Raw genomic sequence first — 16,638 nt, 5'->3', positions numbered from 1 at the left:
ACGCATGTGTGTACGTGTGCCCTGTGAACCCCTGCGCGCAGGCAACTAGAGAAACACACGACTTCATAGTCACACAAATGAAAACTGACTGGAGGAACAATAAGAAGCAAAATTCTGCCTTTAAATCAGAAGCAGGTAACTGCTGAATTACACAAAAAACTAAATCTGAAGAAGTCTACTAAGACATCAAGTAACTAGAGTACATATAATAACAAACTATAGCCCCTCTTGATGATTTTAAACAAGGTAGTTTTGGTTTTTCTCTCCCTTTGTTTGTTTGGGAGGGTTACAGTGTAAGGATAAGCTTTTCAAGTTCAATATATTTCTTAGGTTTCTACCACCAACCCCGAAGTCTTACTTTTCACATGTGAGTAACCTTCCTTTCATGGTCTGGTGTGGCAATAGGTTTTCTTAAATCACATCAACAGAAATTTCCAAACATTTTTAAAGGAAAAAAAGGCCCGATTTGCAGTGGTTCTTCCCATCACTCCATTGGTTTCTGAGGCCAGGGTCCCACAAAACACCCAGGGAAAACATGACCTCCAGGATCACAATCGCTGCCACCCCACTCACAACCGCACCCTGAAATCTGCTGGTTCTGAGTTCCCCCTGCATCTCGGGAAGATGACCTTGCCTGAGAACTCCGCGCGCCTGTCCACTGCTGCAGAACGTACAGCGAGGAGAGGCTGTGTGGCCGGCACCCCTCCGTCAGCCTGTGTTCACTGTGGAACAGCAGGGTGGCTCCCACCGGTGGAACTGACCCTGTCAGTGACGCGAAGTGCCACTCCCAAGGGAAGCCCTGATTTCCAAATGAGCTTTGTTCACAAGGTATGACAGAGACCTTCCTCCCCACAGAAGCCACTTTGGAAGCAAACACACAAATAAAAAGGCTGCTGTGACTGATGACAAGGAACACCTAAGCTTGTAGTGGCTGGAGGTTTACCTCAGGGCGGTAAACCTTTATTCTTCGAGGCTTCAGCTCTTTCTGCTGACAACACAGCCATTTCGGATCACATCTTGTGAGCCAGGTGGTATGATCAAGGTGGGTATTGTAGATTTTCATCAACAACCAAGAGAGTGACCATAGAATAATGACAAATTGTGCACAGTTCATAAACTGGTTCCAAAAGTGACTGCAGAGGAACAAAAGTATTCTGACCAAAAGCAGCATGTTTGGACTCAGATCTACTATTTATTGGGTAAATCTGCAAAGCACTGAGCATCACATACATTACGTCCGCTGTTTCCCATGGAAGCCCTGTGAGGTAGGTATTGCGTCCAGATCTTACAGAGAACACGACAGTTTCAGAAAAATAAGCTGTCTGCCCAGGGTCGCACTGCTAGGGAGAGGCGAAGCCGTGATATGCTCCTAATCTGTCTCACACTGCAGGACGCACCGACGGATAAAACATATCTCCACGTATCAGAGCTGCACGTTTCCAGAGGAGCAGAATGGCTACATTTTCTAATTGCACGTAGTCTCAGCATCGCCCTGTCTGGGAAAAGGTGTCTCTAAATAATCTTCCAGTTTACTGATTCTGCTAGAACGTTCTCGAAGAGGCATTATCAGTGAAGCTGCCCAACAAGCCCTCCAAAACAAAACCCACACTGAAATGGGACTTCGCTTATATTTAGTGCAAATGACAGTTTTAGGGCCTTAGCTTATGGCTATACCCTGCCTAGGTACGTATAATAAGGTTCAGGGCTATCAATGTAACACCAGAAGACAGGAAACAACATAACTACTCATCAGTAACAGATTACATAAATGATGGTATATTCATTCAATTAAATCTTATGCAGCCAGAAAAGGAAAGAGATTCCTTATTCCTTACATACTGACATGGAATGGGGAGAAAGGTCGGGGCAAGGCCTACGTACAGTTGTCATCACCTGGGGGGAAAGCCCCGTGCACATGTGTCTGTTAGGCGCAGGCTCTCTCTCAAAGGTGCACCGTACACGGAGGGCAGTGCCTGCCTCCCGGAAGAGGAACTAGGAGCTAGGGGTGGGAGAGGCCCTCTATTCTGAATCCCTTGCAGAAAAGTGAGACAAACATTTTTAATTTTTAGAAATGGACTGAATATACATTTAACAAATTACAGTGGTAATTTCTGATTGCAGGAAAAAAACCAAAAAGCTTTCTCATGAGAATCACCATAGTTATAATGTAAATACCTTTTTGTAATGTGAAAAGGTATCATTTTTTTATCATGTAATGTCAAATGTACCTATAATCCCCTAAAATAAGTATGATTCTTTTGAGGGAAAAGAGCCAGATCAAATACATCATTAAGGAAAAACATGCATACCAGACTAAGAAGTCTACTGAGGACAAAGGCCATTATTTTACATATTTTTTAATTCCCCCGTTCCTGATGGGGTTCTCAGAATGTAGTTTCTTGGTTGATGAGTAATAAATTGATTTGTTGGTTAAGTTAGCAACTATGGAGTTATATATGTTAGTTATACTGAGAACAGTATAAAGTAAATGGATAATTCACCAGAAACTGGCTTCCAGATTTTAATTTTAATGACCTTGAATCAACATAATTTAGTACCAAATGTTTTAACACCTACTATAATCGCTAAACTGTGGAATCAGCATTATTTATATCTGATCAGCTATACAAAACTCAGCGAGTTTTCTTATGAAAAAGGCAGTAGAAGTCCCAAAGAATAAGGGAGAGACCACTAATTAAAGGCCATGTTTACTAATCTAGCACCACAATTCCAGCCTCGGGGCCTCCCAAGCGACTGGCAGGAGGAAGGGAAGAGGTGAGGGTGTTGGAAACGTGAGGGTAGTTCTTAACTTGTGGCCCCTGTGTGTGCTCGAAGGCCGCGCGGGGTGGAGCGAAGGCGGAGACTGGAGAGAGTAAGACACAGGCTTTTGGTTCACAGGGTGGAGGCGGCCCAAAGGAGAGACTTCCAGGGGGCAGTGCTGGAGTGGGCCTCACGAACTCGGGGGCTTCTTCTTGGCATCCAAGTCTTTTTTAATTTCTTCAAGTTTTTTAGCCAGGTTTGGCATCTTTAAAGAGAAAAGAGATTATTATAATTTTGCATCTATCTAATCAATATTCTTTCACTTCTCTTCCTCCAAAGATAAGTGGTTATTGTACGAGTGTTTATTTTCCCCTGAAAGAGACCGGCTAAACAGTGGTGGTTTTAGCCTCCTAACTGCAGAAGGGGGACCTCAGACGCTGCAAGTTAGAGGGCGCTCCCTCCCTGAAAGCAGGCTAGCCTTTGACTTTCACACACCCGCTCAGCCCCTGAATCCACGCGGAGCAGGAGTCGCGCAGAAACAATAAACATGGTACAAACTGATGAAGCCCTTGCCTAGACAATCATACGACTCAAGTGAAGGTTGACAGCGGAAATTCCCTTTGTCGCACTAAAAGCTTCACTACAAAACAAAAGCTAGTATCACCTTTCCCTTCCCTGGGTCTTTAAAACAAGCTCTACCTTTCCAGAATCACCATTCCGGGCAGTTTGCCACCTGGTTTTCAACTTCCCCATCTCTAAAGCGAGGCTAATACAACGCCCACGTCACAAAACTCTGCCACCTCGAATATGCTGCGTTATATAGATCCACCTCCAAAATTCCCAGTCCTCTCTGCTCCTGGGTATGGGGACTGAAAAGATTATCCAATCAATCTTTAAATTCTCGCTTATCATATAACATGCGATAGAACTGTGAGAATCTAACTTAATATTACTCTTGGCTAACAAACACGGCTCAGTATCACCACGAGACCATCTAAAGTGATGGGATTTTGCCCTCTTGTGCAATTATGAAGGACAGATGCTTCTGTGACTTTGGAAAATCTTTCCACAAAGAAAATCAGGCCTTTCCCCTCCCCCCACATCTGTGGACCCCCTCTATGCCAGAGGGCACACCTTACTTCAACAAAGACAAGTCCCTACGACTCAATTACATGGGATCATGGAGAAAGTGAATATGGTCACTTACGTCATAATTCTGAGCCAGATACATTCCAACCAGGTTGCCAAAAGTAAATCCAAGCTGAAAGAAGAGAACGGGAAGAGTTACACTGGATACTGAGCACAGTGCCATCAGATGCCAAACCAAACTATATAAACAATATTCTCCTAACGAGCTAATAAGCATACTTAGAAGACCCCAGGGCCCAGTCTAGGGATGAATAGTGCACAGTGTGAAATTCACATCTTGCTTCTAAAAATAAACTGTATGCTTACTAAGCTTTAAACACCAAAAGCATAATTTAAATTGGTTTGTTAGTAAATTAAGAAGCATAAAAGAGGCTATGGTCTCTAATCATAGAAACTTTCTGATCATTTGATTAATCAGACACATCATATGAAATAGTATTTTTAACAAGGGAGGGGAGCGCACTAAGAAGCAAAAAGATTGGCCCTGGCCAGATAGCTAAATTGATTTAGCTACCAACTGAGCGTGTCCTGACATGCCAAAGTTGTGGGTTCGATCCCTGGTCAGGGCACAAACTAGAATCAACCAGTGAGTGAATAAGTAAGTGGAACAACAAAGAGATGTTTCTTTCTCTCTCTCTCTCTCTCTCCCCCCCTCCCCCCCACCCACTTCCTTTCTCTCTGAAATCAATTTTTTTCACTCCTATGGGTTGAAACTAGGTAAACAGATGTTTTCCAAACCAGAAAGAGTATTCAATTTGCTTAAAGGAAAAGGGGGAGGAAAAAAAACAACTGGGAATGTTAGCTCCACACCAAACAAAAAGAATATGGGGTTGAAAAGTTTTCAAAAAGTAAAAAATAAACTAGAGTTTTAGTTCTACCATTATTTAACTGTACCTGTAGACAAGAAACTTAATCTCTTTGGAACTTTGCTGATTTGAACTTCCTGATTTATAAAAACATTAACCTAACAATATTCCTTCCAGTTCCAACATTCTAGGGTTCCTGCTTATTACCATGATACTGGAACATAAATACGGTACATCCAATGCGGCTGCGCTTTGGCAGCCCCATTAGACATCAGAGTGCATAAAAATACAGCAGTTACTTAAAAACACAAAATAAAACAAAAACAATGGGCCTCTAGACAAGTCCTACCCAACTCCACTTTTGGAATACTCCCAGGTCTCCCAATGGGACTCTGGAAAATTAAATACACAACATAAGAAGATAAGTGTTGCTCATTAAGAGAAATGTTGGGAAAAAATGCATAAAGTCCAAAAAGCATTCACATGTTCATGGGAATTTTCATAGGCAAGTTTAGACAGAAAAAAATTAAAAATCTAAATAAATAAAAATCTAAAAAAGTAAAATCTAAGTTTGAAAAATGATAACTCATTAGTGTGAGAAGTTAGCCAGGAGCCAGATGAGGGGAGGTCTTGAATGAGTCTGAACCTCTCTGCAGGCCAAGAACGCTTAATATCTTCCAGGCCAAGACCAGGAAGCCTAATTGGTAGTCCATCCCGGTGGCTACATGCTATCCCCGTGGTCCCCTCCACATCACATCAGCCCCTCTCCCCCAGTTTTCCCTGCGGAGAAAATAGCAAGCAAACAGGAATGAATGCTTCCCCCCCACAATCCCTGCAAAATCAATGAAGATCAATGAAATAGAATGGAAGGTCCAGGATAAGCCTTTACATTACATTTATGGTCAAGCAATTTTCCACAAGGGTGTTAAGACATTCAATGGTTTCTTTTCTCTTTTTTAGAGAGAGGGAAAGGGAGGGAGAAAGAAAGGGAGAGAAACATCGATGTGAGAGAGAATTATCAATTAGTTGCCTTCCACACATGTCCCAACCCAGGTATGTGCCCTGACCGGGAATTGAATGGCACCCTTTCATTTTGCGGGACAACGCCCAACCAACTGAGCCACGCCAGCCAGGGCAAGACATTTAATGGTTTCAGAAAATGATGCTGAGACGATGGGGTGTCCACATGCAAAACAGTGCAGTTGCACCCTACTTCACATTATAAACAACACTTAACTAAGAAGACCCAAACACGAGAGCTAGAATTATAAATCTCTCAGGCTAAAACATAGCGGCCAACCTTCGCGACCTTGGGGTAGGCAATGGTTTCTTAGATATGCCACCAAAGGCACAAGTGACCAAAAAAAGGATAAATTGAACTTCATCAAAATTAAATATGTTTGTATTTCACAGAATACCATCAAGAAAGTGAAAAGACAACCCACAAAATGGAATAAAATATTTGTAAATCACTTATCTAATAACAGACTTTTATACAGAATATATAAGGAATCCTTACAACTGAGTGATAAAAAGAATAATTACCCAATTTGAAAATGGACAAAGGATTTGAATAGACACGTCTCCAAAGAAGATACACAAATAAATGGCCAACCAGCAAATGGAAAAATGCTCAAATTGTTAGTGATTAAGAAAACGCAAATCAAAACCACAGTGAGGTGCCACGAGACACCCACGAGGGTGACTTTACAGAAAAGATGAACGAGGGCAGGCGAGGATGTGGAGAAACTGGAAGCTTCCTACATCGCTGTGGGAATGTGAAATGGTGCAGCCACTTTGGAAAATGGTCTGGAAATTCGCAGTCACCATCTGATGCTGTAACTCCACTTTGGGGCATACACCCAAGAGAACTGAAGCAAACCTGCACACGCAAACCTGCATGCGAACGTTCACAGGAACACCGTTCATAATAACCGAAAGGTGGAAACAACCCAAACGTCCATCCACTGGTGGAGGGATTAACAAGACGGGATACATCCATACCACGTAACATTAATCAGCCAAAAAAGAGAATGAAGTACTGATTCATACTACGGCATATATGAACCTTGAAAACATTACACTAAATGAAAGTAAGAAAAGACCACATGTCATATGATCGCATTTACAGGAAATGTCCGGAAGAGTCAAACCTGTAGTAGTAGACACACGAAATCGGTCTGCGACCCTCCGGGCTGGGGGCGGGGAGAGGACTGAGAAACAAACACTAGGGGGCGCGCGGTTTCTTTCGGGGGGCGAAATTGGATGGTGATGATGGCTGCACAACTCCATGGACGTCTTAGAAACCAGGGGCCCAACACTTTAAATGGGTGCACTGTAAGATGTAAATTACATTTCAAAGCTATAAAAGAATCAGTAAGATTTGGTAAAATACCAGCTACATGGGATAAAACTGAGGAACTCAAGGACAACTTCAACGTTTCCAGGTGGAATAAATGTTTTAAAAGCAGGAAACGTCAAAGCGAGGACGGCTCAGACCAGGCCGGCTGTGTGCGCGAGCGCTCCGGGAAAACGCTGTCAGGTCTCGAGCACGGCGGCCGCAGGTGAGTCCAACACTGTCTAGTAACGACGAAGAGCACTTGGTCAGAATGGAGGGAGCAACCCCAAAGCCGCCTGCCTTCCACCATTTGCCGCTCAGTCCCCTCCCCAATCCAAAAGTTGTCGTGTGTATAAATCACCCCACAGAGCTACGACTGCTGTCTTGGGATGGCTCCTGACAGTAACCCGGAGCGAACACTCCCCGACAGATCTGAACGTGACTCATCGGGGTACGTTTTCGAAAAGCGCGGCCCAGACCCAGCCGGGACAGAATCGGAACCACCTTACATTTCCTGACAACAGCTTGGGAAATCTAAAAATCTCGCCTTTTATTTAGCCAGTGCAACTACAACTAGCTTTAAAAGAATACCTAAAAATGATTTATGGTCTCAGGGGAGAAAAGCTACACACTGACAAGAAAGCCGGAAGTACACGTTATCGAACAATAAAGATAAATAGATCACTTTCTCTCTCAATTTTAGGCTCAGCCACAGGTATCAGAGACCTCTCCATTCCAGGGAGGCAGAAAATTTTCACCCTTGTCCGTGTCTGAGTCTTCAGCCACTAAGATTTGGTGTGGGGAACACCATCAGAGGTGTTTAACAAGGGCTTCAAGTCACAAAAACACCCACGCGCCACAAACTAAAAAAGCTGCCGAGGACATAGTCTGTTCCCCTTCTACCACCATCACAGAGAAGCACAGTTTTGAGGTGTAAACTAGGGGGCAAAGGAGATGTAAGCCAGGTTTTATATTCAGTAATTTTCCTTATAGAATGAGGAAAGAAAGAAAAAAAGCTGTTTATTCTCTACTGAGCCAGTGAACTAAATGGGGACAGTCATGAAAAGGTTAGCCAGTAGGACTCCAGAAAGAGGCGCATCAGGTAGAACTGGTTTGCTTATTATCAAAGAAGCTGATTCAAATATTCAAATATCTTATGAATATCTGAAAGTAGTCATCAGGCCAAAAAGGAATACCTAATTAAATAAATGAAATCACGAGGTATGTGGCTTCTTCCCACGGAGCACACGACTATTCTAGGAAGACAAGACTGAAATCCACGAGTGTGCAGGGAGCGAAACCCAGCAGGTCGCCACAGGGTGGCCTGAACGGGCCACACAGCTTCAGTGCTTTGTGTTAAAAATCGAATGTAACTCTTATCAACGTATTAAAGGAGAAAAGTCCTGTGGCCACCAGGTGGGGAAACAGCACGGTAAAGTCAGCAGCCAAAAACTCCTAAACTATCAGAAACAGAAGAGAATCCCCTTAATCTGTTAGAAAATATCAGAAACATAAACCTCAGTGAAGCTGAGGAACCTTTCCACTACAAGGAGAAACAAAAGTAGGATATACACTCCCGTTACTTCTTTTTTTAAATATATAATCTGTATTATGTATTTTGTTCCATTACCGTTTAGTCCCCTTACACACTCCCCTACCCCTGCACACTCGCATTACTTTTACTGGAAGTCCTAGCCTGAGGAGGGAAGGGAAGAAAAATCGGGAAAGAACACAAACTGTCATTTTTGCCTTCACTGGGCATATGACTGCCTTCCTTCCGGCACTGCCTTCCCTGACTCACTTCCGAGTGACCCTATAGACAGAAGACAGGCAGACTGCTAGAACAAAATCATACAACAGAAATATTAGCATTTCCCTACATCAGCAACAACTAACTTGAAAATGTAATTTTAAAAAGGATGCCATTCCCAACAACAAAACTCAAGAGTACCTCGACATAAATTTTAAAAAACCAGGGGCAAGACTAGTACTTAGTTTTTTTAAAAAAAAATGATGAAAGACATGTACGTCCGAAATAAACGGAGAGATGGATCAGAGAACAGGGTAAAGATTTCAGGAACGTAAAGTCCTCAGAAGGCTTGTGAAAAAAAGATGGGAGTTGGGCCATTAAGAGTATAAGGGCAGGCAAAAAAAAAAAACAAAAAAAAAAACCCTGTGGGAAGGTACGAAGGCAAGACGGTCCGCAGGTTGGCATGGACTGGTAAGTCTGGCCTAGCCAATCCAAAACAGAGGATGTACGTTGACGGGCAGTGGGAAAGGAAAAGGGGCCAGACTGTTACGATCCCATGTGGAAGGAGACAGGGACAATGACACTTTCTGAGCACGTGAGCAGGCCATGAATTCTGGATGACACTCCAGCAGCTGCAAGAGGACGGAACCAAGGGCAGCAGGGGAAGCACACACAGAACTAGAGGCGACAGCCTTGCTTTTCCCTGTGGCTGCTCAGACCACATCTATTATTTCAAAAAGAATTCAAAACTAGACTATTCAGAGAAGAGTAACCAGCCTGAACCTGAATCGTAAAGAACGGGTGGAAGAAACAGAGATGTCTAGTCTAAAGAAAAGACTGATGGTGTGGGTGAGGGGTAGGGAGAGGTACCAAGATATGCTCTTTACATATGTAAAGGGTTGTCGGTAGGTTAGAGCTGCTCTTTATGGTGAAGGTGTAGAACTAAGTAAGGAGACGCTGACCAAAAAACGAAAGCGATTACCTGTGGGAGTACCTGCTGTCACTGGAGGTGACCGGTTGTAAACTGGATGCCCTTTTCACAGTGGACATGGAAGCATCAGCATGTTAGCTGGACTGGAGAACCTAAAACAACCTTCCAACTCAAAACCTGCACCTCTGTACCAGGAAGGCTAGTGTAGCTGGTCCAAAAGGTGGGGTAAAAAAGACCTGCTCTATGAACTTGGCAGTGGGAACATAAAGACAGAACGTTCCATAATATGAGTAATGAAGACTTGATGGCTTAAAACAATAGCTACATTTACTGAATGCTTACTGTGTGCATTCCAGCTCTCTTTCATGAATTAATTCAAGCTCTTCACAATCTTACCAAGCAGGTCCTGTTACTGCCCAGTTTGTATTGGAGAAACTAAGCCACAGATCAATTAAGTAACTTGCCCAAAATTACATAGCAGGTAAAATATATGTGCCAGGCACAGCAGCTAGATGACAGGGAGAATGAAGGAGGGGAAAAAATAAGATTATGTCAATATGTCAAATTTTAGAAAGCGAGAACCAGGGAACAAAGAAAGAAGCTGGGTGTGGTTGGCAGGGTGGGGGAGAGCTAATGGGTCCAGATTATGTAGAGTCTGAGATAAAAGATGTGAGAAGAGATGTTCAGTAGGCAGTTTTCATTTTCACCACTAACTTTATTGGCTGCGATATTTGGGTACATTGGCTTTCTCCCACTATTGGCTTCCAGTGGGTGGAGGCCAGGGGTGCTGCTCAACACCTTCCAATGCATGAGACAGCCCCACAGCAAAGGGCTATTTGACCAAAATGTCAATAGTACCGAGAAACTTCTCAAACCACTTCTGACACACTCGATCAGTCACAGCACCTTCTCCATACACTGCAGAAACCATTTTTTGCGTTTCAGTTGTGTTTTTACCTTTCCTGAAATAATAAAGCATAATACACCAAAAACATTGCATATCTTCTTCTATCTTCAATATTAAAATGGCTGCACAAAAATTCACCAATTTTGATAGGTTTTTTTTTTAATGCACGCTGAAATGACAGCTGTCACAATACAATCTAACAAAATTGTTTCGAATGAAGTTAAAGACAACTAAGCGCTACTAGGGCCATCATACAGAAAAAACGAAATGAACTTTTTGGCCAACCCAACAATTCTTTGCTGTGGGGCTGTCATATTCATTGGGAGATGTTTAGCAGCTCCGCTGGCCTCCACCCACTAGAAGCCAATAGTGGGAAATACTCAAAATATCCAAATCAATAGTTACTGGTGACAATGAAAAACGTGTCTTTTATTTCACAGAAAAAACTACACAGACTTTTCAGCCAAGCCGATACACTGCAATCAAGGGAGCCACGGCAGCAACAAGGGGAGGAAAGCAGCAGCGGGACGGCAGGAACAGGTTCTCGGGCCGGGCGTGCCAGGCAAGGATTTTAATCCAAGGAGGAATGAAGAGTGTGTAAGCAGCACAACCCCGGAGAGTGCGTTTCAAATAGTGCCCCAGAGAATGACAGCTCTAGGGAACATCACACAGGGTTCCAAAGCGTGCGATGCCAGTGCCCGTGTGTAACTCAGGATTGTTCCCTTCCCCTACACTTCTGAGGACACACTAACCCCGCTTCTAAGAAACTAAATCAGAGTTACTGCTACCTTGTTGATGAGAAACTGAACATATCTGAGTCCTTATTAAGTGTCCTGTTTTAAGTTCTTTAATGTGTTAACTCATTTTTTTCTTCTTCTTCTAAGTGTTTGATTCTGCAAATTTCAGAAAATAAACAAATAACCCCATTATCCTAATATTTTCTGAGTGAAGAAAATCAAATTTTAATTTATGATGACCTAAAATCCCAGTGCCAGGCCTGAAGGCAATAGGAGGAACAGTCATCGAATGTTAACTCGGTTTTAATCCTCACAACGAAACCATGAGATAGGTTTCCACTTTCAGATGTGGAAACTGAGGCACAGAGAGTTTCAATAAGCTGCCCAAGTTCCCACAGCGTAAGTGATAGAGCTGGGGTTCAAACCCAGGAGTCTGACCTCGTAAACACTAGGACATGACAGTGGGCCACAGGGTAAAAGCTAGGGGACACCTTGGGGATCTTATACTTCAACCCCACTGTTTTATACCTGAAACGGCTAAAAGCAAACGGAAAGACTTGCACACGTTAACAGAATTGGTCAGTCACTGGACAGAGGTAGAATCCCAGTGAAAAGTAATTGTAGCCACTTCTTTCAGCAGGTGCAGTGAGAACAGAGGGCCAGCGTTACTTCTGGGCTGGGAATTCAATGAACGGCTTCAGCCTCTCCCCTGAAATGCTCAGAATTCTGAATTCTCAGACCAGTCACAGCCATATTTATACGCAGCAAAGGTTTATTCCAAAACCAAATAAACTCACTCTGCAAAAGCACGTAGAAAGTTAAGGATAATTGAATCAATGTCCTTCCATCTTATCAAGGAGCTGCAGCTGGAGAATGCACTCAATTACACACTTTGGGGCAAACTGATACTGTTTTTAAACTGTTTCCTACAACTAAATCACACTAATTATTTGTTACTCCTAGTTAGGACACTAGAGAAACTTCCAGAGACAGGGGAGCAGCCCTTAGTTGGGCAGTTTATGTGAAGGATACCCCTTTTGGCATAGAGAATTCAAAATCAATTACCATCTCAAAAAGGAGAGAGGTGGCATTTCCCCCTAACTCTTTGATAATGAATATAACATTTGAGAAAGCATCTCATCCCCAGAGTACCAGATTCCCACTAATGACCTGGAATATATTACAATACCTGCCTCTTCTTAGAGGTAGAAAGTATCAAGTGTTGAAGGCACAAAAATTTGGAAGAAAGACTCTCTCTTGGAAATCTGATTGGCAAGACCGCCTGAAACCTTCACCAGCAATGTGAAATACACCGAGCTTTGCCAGAAAACACGTTTTTAACTGCAATAAAGAGTCTCAAGAAATAATCTGTTTAGTCATGGTAACAGTCACTTTCCCCGAAAATGAGCACTTTGGAAAAACCACTTGTAGACCAGGGTCTGACTCATGCCAGCAGCCAGCCGTCCTCAAAGTCTGGAAGCTGCAAGCACAGATCTGAGGAGGGCTCCCTACGCCTCCAGCTCTGACTCAGTGTTTCCGCGCCTCCGGAGGTGGCTTACTACTGTAACTAGAGTTTACTCCCGGCCCTCCTGCGTCCTCAGAAACGCCAACCAGCAGGGCCCCAAGTCCGGACAGGGTTTGTGTCTGCCTCGGGGCGGGAGGACAGAATGGGGGGACGGTCGTGGAAAGACGTAAGGGCCCAGAAGCTTTATCACGAAGATGACACAGGCAGCCAGGGTAAGTACAATGGCTCTCAAAATGCATGGTCTGACACGTCAAAGTTTTAGGGACTTGCGTGGCTGCAGAAAAATACGTGCACAGGGTCTGGGCGAGGAAGAAACAGAACCCCGCAGCCCACTCAGGCAACGAGCAGGGACAGGGGCCGGGGACCCGCGAGGCCACGCCCATGCTCCCGGACCCCAGACCAGCTGGGTGGGGTCCGGAGCCCCTGAGGCCCTGAGCCAAGCCCCCGGCCCGCTCCTCGGCAGCTCCACTCACCAGGAATTGGAGCATGATGTCAGCGAAGAGAGCGAGAACGGTAGTGTCAACTCAGTGGGCCGTTCCTCTCCTGCCTCCCCGGGTGCCAGGGGCGGGACCCGCGTCAGCTTCCGGGTCACCCCACGCCCCGCCCTCCTTCCTCAACTCACCCGGAAGCTGCTAGTGGTGCCCTGGCTCCCCCCTGGCGGTGCGTCTCGGAATGACCGCTTGAGTGGGCCGACCGGAGAGAAAGCCAGGGTGAAGAATGTCTGTCCCAAGTCACAAGCCGGGCTGGACAACTTTGAACATTCAGAATCCGAGGCCCCAGTCCCAATATCCCGCTTCTGTAACACTGGGTCGGAGTCCCGGAATCTGCACCCCAGCGATTCTGATGCACAGCCAGGCTTAGGTCCTTCTGACCTGTAAGGACTGCAGGACACAGAGATTCCCATCCCGAGGTGCAGAGCAGAACCACTGTTGGAGCTTTGCGGCCTAGTCTACCCGGGCCCCACGGGGAATCTGTGGGAGGCGAGGAGGGTTGTTTTTACAAAAGTACCACCGGTATGCTATGTAACCTGCCTTGAGCACCTATGATAGAAGTTAGGCACTTACGTAGTTAAGGTGGAGACCTTTGGAGTCTGGCACAGCCGGGTGCATTTCACCGTGGTCTTGCACTTCCTGGCAGCCGTGAACAAGTTACTGAAGTTTGCTTTCCTTCTTCGCAAATGAGGCTAACACCTTGTTGAATTGTTGCAGGGTGGAAATGAGACAATGTGAGGGACCAAAAATGCGTGTCATGTGTCTGGTGTGGACAGTGAGCTCTGGAAGAGGTCTCGCGTCCTCTGTCCACCCGGAGCTACCCTGACACTGTGGGCCACCTCTGCTCCTGGTCCTCAAATCCCTCCACGACTTCCATCAATACACACACTTACAAAGCAAGACACCTTTCTCTCTTTGCATTCAGCCTTCTGAATTCATCATTATCTGCTATAAAAAGTAGAACTCCAGTTCCAGATAATAACAACCAAATCGTAGGAGTTTTAACCATATGGGAGTGTATTATAAAGTGGACAATGAAGAGGGGTACAGGAAAGCTCCGAGAATGTAAGCATTTTTCTCTCCATTTCTGCTTTTTTTCACACATCTGCTTCATTGCTGTCCTTGCCTTCCGTTTTTTCCAGCTTTCTAGAATATGGTCACTGTAACACTTATTTGAGCTTACTTGTTAAATGGTCCAACCAATAGAAGACTGGATCACTCTTTCCTAACCATTTTCAAATACCTGGGAAAAGAACACAGATTGGCCAAGCTGGTGTCGGATTCTCCCAGGTCAATTATGGTGAGAAGGGGAGGGGTCTCATTGCATTGAAGGGGCTGTCACCAGGGAGGAGAGGCTGGTAGACGGCTCTAACGCACTCTACTTTCCAACACGTCCAGGGTAAAAAGGCTCAGTCAAGTCCTGACCAGGGCTTCTCAAACTTTAGTGTGCGGACAAATCACCTGGGGATCCCATTAAACTGCAGGTTCCAATTCAGGACATCCGAGTTGGGGCCTGACATTATGCAGTTCTACTAAGCTGCAAGTTATGCAGCTACTGGTGGTCTGTGGACTGTTCTGAGTTGTAAGACAGCAGACTGTGAGCTACCTGAGGAGGGTAAGGACTTCATCCCTTTGGTTCATGACTCCATCTGCTCAGCAAGTGCCTGGCACAACCTCTGAACACAAATATTTATTGACGTCTTTGCATGAAACCTTATTCCCTTCTTACAGATAAAGTCTTAACTGAAACCTGACTTTCCTTTTAAAAAAAATTTTTTTAAATAATCTTTTATTGACTTGAGAGAGAGAAACATCAATTTAGTGTTCCACTTACTCAGGCACTCATTGGTTGACTCTTGTTATGTGCCCTGACCAGGGACTGAACCCACAACCTTGAGGTCATCAGGAAGATGCTCTAACCAACTGAGCTACCTGGTCAGGGATAAAGCCTGGCTTTTTTGCTAAGACCTTTCAGAGGCTCTTCTTTCTCAAACAACCATAAGCCATAGGAAAGAAAGGCAGAACTCTTTTGCTATTTTGAGATTTTTACTTAAATGTCCTCATATAAAAACACCTCCTTGCTCTGGCTGGTGTGGCTCAGTTGGTTGGGTGTTGTCTCACAAACTGAAAGGTCACCGATTCAATTTTGCTCTGGGCACATGCCTGTGGTTTGCAGGTTCAGTCCCCAGTTGGGGTGCATCCAGAAGGTGGCCAATCAATGTTTCTCTCCCTTCCTCTCTCTCTTAAATCAAAAATTAAAAAAAAAAAAACAACCAAAAACCTCCTTTAAGATTCACGTTCTCCCTTTACTCTTTCACGATGCCCTAATCTACTGACTTCCTAGGCAGCCCTCTCATTCCCTGAAGGCCTTGGCATCTAACAGCCCTCCTTTCAGCCCCAAGCTATCATTCTCATGGGTGACTTCAAAGGCCATGTACACGTGCGTTTTCCAGGATCCTTACTCCCAGTAGCGGCCTTCATCCTCACACCACATCGGCAATCCACTGCCTAGTTTCTAACGCACCCTTTCCCCTCCCTGGCCCTACCCCACTTGTGCAGTATTAATTCTCAGATTGTACCTCCTATCCTACCAACTTTGACTTTAGCCAGACCTGCAGTCTCTCGTCTGTTCCACATTCTCAGCAATGAGTTCTCTTCTGGCTTCTCTCCTTTTCTATCTGATCTAAACCCCAAGAGACTGAAACATCAATCAAGGCATATTAATCTCAATTCTGTTATCCATTGATCTTCTGTAATACTGGCCTTTTAAACATTCTAATTCTTAATCAATCTGCCTGTTTCAGTTCCATATCAGTGATTCTGAACATCAGATAGGAAAAGATGGATCATTCAGCAAATGGTATTGACCTAACTTGGTTCATTGGTATGTTCTCTACCTGGAAAAATTAGTAATTTGGGTTCTGATCTCACACTTTACACATAGAAAGTTAAGGTCCATAACAAATTAAACAAAACAAAGCAAAACAGAAATATTAAAATTTCTAGAGAAAAAGGAAGAAATTCCTTTATAACCTCCAAATTGGAAGATTTTTCACATGACCAGCATGATACAAAACGCAGAAGTCATAAAAGAAAAAATAAAATCAATGACATAAAAATAAAACTTTTCTGTATGGCAAAAAAAAAGAAAGAAAGAAAACACCACTTGTAAAACAAGTGACAAAGAGCGCCTACAAATCAATAGACCAAAAATCCAATAAAAAGTGGTCAAGGATGTGAACAA

At 44.1% G+C, this 16,638-nt stretch overlaps 1 long non-coding RNA gene and 1 other non-coding gene across 2 annotated transcripts; both read right to left on the bottom strand.

The window, feature by feature from the left end:
- Positions 1 to 1,184: 1,184 nt before the first annotated feature.
- On the bottom strand, positions 1,185 to 13,518 carry LOC112299764 (uncharacterized). Its single transcript, XR_002974321.4, has 3 exons — positions 13,377 to 13,518; positions 3,968 to 4,021; positions 1,185 to 3,025 (listed from the first exon to the last, which is right to left on the bottom strand). It is a non-coding gene; the product is annotated as an uncharacterized lncRNA (long non-coding RNA).
- LOC112299967 (small nucleolar RNA SNORA79) lies at positions 11,523 to 11,666 on the bottom strand. The gene has a single exon (XR_002974342.1). It is a non-coding gene; the product is annotated as a small nucleolar RNA SNORA79 (small nucleolar RNA).
- Positions 13,519 to 16,638: the final 3,120 nt, after the last annotated feature.

Source organism: Desmodus rotundus, chromosome 6, assembly GCF_022682495.2.
Source record: "Desmodus rotundus isolate HL8 chromosome 6, HLdesRot8A.1, whole genome shotgun sequence".
Taxonomy (NCBI): domain Eukaryota; kingdom Metazoa; phylum Chordata; class Mammalia; order Chiroptera; family Phyllostomidae; genus Desmodus; species Desmodus rotundus.
The sequence above is the reverse complement of the archived record's forward strand: the minus strand, read 5'-3'. Positions and strand labels throughout refer to the sequence as shown.